Raw genomic sequence first — 4,528 nt, 5'->3', positions numbered from 1 at the left:
TCCTGGCTCTGTCTTTTTACATCAACAGTCAGCTTGTGATTAATACTTAGTTTAAAATGTTTAAAATATAAGTTCAGATTTATTCGATTTAAGTGGGAGGAACCCCTTAAGGTACTGTGAGGAACCTTTAAGAAAACACTGGAGGTGCCTCAAAGCACCTTAAGGGTTTCTCAACATTTTCAAACTGAAAAACCCCAGAATTGTTCATAAAGGATCTTGTACTTTATTGCATAAAGTTTTTGCTCACCCATCCAAATCGTTGAACTCAGGTTCCAATCCCTTTTATGACCACAGGTGCACAAACTCAAGCACCTATAGACACTGCTTATAAAAATAAATTAATAAAAGAATGGGTCGCTCCTAGGAGCTCAGTGAATTTCAGCGTGATGCTGTGATAGGATGCCACCTGTACCTCACTACTAAATATTCCTCAGTCAACTGGCAGTGATATTATAACTATATTATAAGTGGCAGCGGATGCTGAGGCGCACATTGTACAGAGGTCACCAACTTTCTGCAGATCAATCTCTACAGACCTCTAAATTTCATGTGGCCTTCAGATTAGCTCAGGAACTGTAGAGCTTAGACTGTGTACTTTTAACAGTGTACATGCAGGGTTGAAATGAAAGTCAAATTTGCTGCAGCAAATTTGGAGATTGTTTCACTCGATAACTATGTAGGGGTGTGATGGCACATTCCTCGAAGGTGCACATAATAAAAATAAAAAAAAGATAATTTTATCTGTACATTCATTTTCAGTAGAACATTATATCAGGTGTTACTGTGAGCCAGGAGTCTTCAGGAAACATTTTTCTTTTAAATACCTTTTCTTTAAGGCTCATCAAAGCACCAGAAAAGATTCAGAGTGATGGGGCTTAAAAACTACACTAATCTGCAAAAGGGGGGCACTGCAGGGAATCAGTGTTTTAGTAAAAAAAAATTACATAGTGCTTTACTTAGGACTTCATTGCATTTTAGCATGGTACATAGCCTTCTTGTGTACAGAAGTGCCCACAAAGGTTTTCTATCGTGCAAAATGCTTCCTCCAGGCAAAAAATAAAATTTAAGCAAAGACTTTTCGAATAGTCTTTGATTAATTACAAAATTAGTCAACCCTAAAAAGAACCCTTAAGGAACCCCATTTTACAAAAGTTAATAAATGCCAAGAGTTAATTCCATTTTGCTGTAACTCTTTATGATCATTTTTAGAAAGTTGTGAACATAACAACGCAACCTGTTATCTCAAGATCATGAGAAGAACAAGTTGTGATCTCAAAACATTTGTGACCTAGAGAAAATATTTAATCTGGCAAATCAGTTTATCTAGAGGTCACAAAAACAGATTGTGAACATAAGATAAAAGTATATGTCAAATAATCTCATGGCTTTTCAGGACTTCTGCATTTAATTATGAGTATATATAAATAAGATAATAAATAAATATATTTGACATAGAACATTTGTTGTTCACAACATCCTACTTGTTTTTCAAAATGTTTTTCAGTTCTTACCACTTTAAGAACAATTTATCTTGACTGTATTTAACTGTGTTTTAGTTCAGTACATTTCCTGAGCCCTTTCCTTAAAGTCATTCACTCAAAGGAAATATATGTAATATAATATGTAAGTCATACATTCAGCAAACTAAAAGAGATGTTTTTTTGTCAGTTTATGTCTGTTGTGTCAATTTGAAATGCTGCTACCAAAACCACTTTTATGTTAATTGATAGAACGTCTTAAGGATATTAGAATAAATTTTAGTTAACCTTATTATCTTACATTTATTTGCTAACATCTTAACCCTACTGTTGATCATTTAAGACAAAGAAACAAAAGACACGATGAAATAAATAAGAAACATCAGACAAAATCATTTAAGCAAAGAAACTTCTATGGATAAATATCACCCAATCGTGAAATCTCCAGTTTGATGATAGTCCTAAAAAATAGATTTTTAAATGTAATTCAATTTCATCATATCAGTGATGTTTTAAAGTGTTTTTTTATTTAAAACTAGACCCTCTAAAGGTCCTGTCCTGCTATGTTTTATACAACCAGTAGAGGGCGCATCGCTCTGTTTAGACCTACCGCCAGCAGCCTCGCGCGGTATGATCTTAGACTTTTATTTATTATTTTGCATTAATTGCGTTTTAAAAATCAGAAGTAAAATCGAAAAATGCAAAGTAAAAATTTGGGGGAGCGATACAAATATATGTCCATATGTATACGTCTATTTTTTAAATTAGGAATAACTCTGAAAGCTCCTAAAATAAACTGAAATGAATGAAAAATAACTAAAAACATAAACCTAAGCATTTTGTCGTCTTTCGGGATTTTCTATATCTAAATTGTGAGTCTAATCGCTAAATGTGTGACAGGGTTATAAAACCACTCTGAAACCTCTTTAGGGCTGATAATAAATCAGTTATTGATCGTTTGATCGGTTAATTCGGCGCTGTGATGGGTTTAGAGCAGTTCGTAGGTTCACTGTGTTACTGGTTTACAGCTTTAAGCCTAAAATGCTGGTGAAAATTGGCCCGCAGGAAGGTTAAGTTTGGATTCTTTATTTTAAAAATATTTAATTACATTCAATAACACATTTAAAGTGTGACAATACAAAGTATTTTTTAAATTGTGTTCGGATGATGTAAATATATTTAATTTTAGCCGATGCGACAAAGGTATAACTGGAACCCCTTTTTAATCTTATCGTGTCTGTTGCTGTTTTGGCCCTTCTGTTAACCTTTATTCATGTATTAACTGAGCTGTTGGACATTAGACTGGAATTTTAAATAAAATTACAGACGCATACATTATTTTTTTTTTTTATGTGTGCGTTTTGTGTGCCTGGTGTAATTTCAATCAGAATATTTAATCTGATTTTTAAAAAAGAAAATTAATTAATAGTGAACGAACATGCACGATGTTTCCGTTTTTTATAAGCGTATATACATCGACTTTAGTCTATATTAATGTAGATTTTTTGCTCCCCCTATAATGTTCCTGTAGAGATTATAGTAAAATACAATGCACGTTGTATGTGGTAACCTAAACTCCAAGGTACAGCTCTGGACAAAATTAAGAGACCACTTCAGTTTCTGAATCAGTTTCTCTGATTTTGCTATTTATAGGTATATGTTTGAGTAAAATTAACATTATTGTTTTATACTATAAAATACGGACATTTGTCCCAAATTTCAAATAGAAATAGTGTAATTAGCATTTATTTGCAAGAAATTGAAAAATAGCAGAAATAACAAAAAAGATGCAGAGCTTTCAGACCTTAAATAGTGCAAAGAAAACAAGTTTATATTCATGTTCTAAGTTCTAAGAGTTCCGAATATTTGGTGGAAAAACTCTGGATTTTAATCATAGTTTTCGTGCATCTTGGCATGTTCTCCTCCACCAGTCTTTCACACTGCTTTTGGATAACTTTATGCCACTCCTGGTGCAAAAATTTCTTCTTCTCACATTGTTGTGGCTCTACATTAGAATTAGGGGTGTTCTTTTACTTTTTAATTAATTGTTTAGTGTACATTCATTAGTTTTAAGGTTAGATGTTCGCATGTCAATCAGAAAAAAACGTGAAAAATGTTTAATTGATAATAATGACTTGTTCCACGAGCTTGAGTCTTTTTTGATCCATCTGTTTGATTATACCACACCAAACCTTTAGCATAGTGCTGTTATTTATGTATTTATTTATTAGTTAACAATCAATCTCATTAGCAAATCGAAACATTTAGATGGCTTTATTATAGGCTATAATACCGTTCTGGGGTCGTTATTTATCGGACCGTGAATTTGAACTCAATTAGCCTTTTATGATTAATTTAATAATTTTACTGCGGTTTAAGTTGGCCAGTGGTGATCTTTAGAACAATCCTAAAAAATCCAAATTCCCCTTATTCTGAGCATTTATTAATGAAAAAATCAATTATAATCTGATCATTCAGAGAAGCTACAGTCAAGCAGAGCTGGAAACAAAGCTCTTAAGATGTGCTGATCCGAAGAAAGCACGCTTTTAGAACTGATTTGACAAACTCGCGGCTGAAACAAATGAGCGGGGAAAAAAATGTTAAAAAGTGGCGTATGGCCCTCAATTATTTTAACTCGTTTTCTTCAAACTTGGAATACGGCCGGAGATTACGACATAAATAAATTAACGGTTTGTCTTGCATTTCCATGGTTTTATCCGTGGAAATACAACAATGGCAATGCAGGACAAAGGGTCCATTTATTTCTCCGTGTTAATCCCTAGCCATATTTACCGTTGAAGACACGATAAGATCAGTAGGTCCTCTTTATACACTCTAAAGGCGACAAAGGCTTGTATAAGCGATGCAGTAGGCGAACCACTTTTCATAAATTACTATATTTATAAAAGATTTGTATTTAAACAGCGTATAAGGTAGAGAGGTTCGTTACACATCTGACATCGCATTTTTCAGCAACAGAATCCCGTTTCTAAACTTCATGATTCTTGTTAAAATATAACACTACATGGCCAGTCAATTACATCAATTTC

The sequence above is a fragment of the Astyanax mexicanus genome, chromosome 4, assembly GCF_023375975.1.
Source record: "Astyanax mexicanus isolate ESR-SI-001 chromosome 4, AstMex3_surface, whole genome shotgun sequence".
NCBI classification, from domain to species: Eukaryota; Metazoa; Chordata; class Actinopteri; order Characiformes; family Acestrorhamphidae; genus Astyanax; species Astyanax mexicanus.
The sequence above is the reverse complement of the archived record's forward strand: the minus strand, read 5'-3'. Positions refer to the sequence as shown.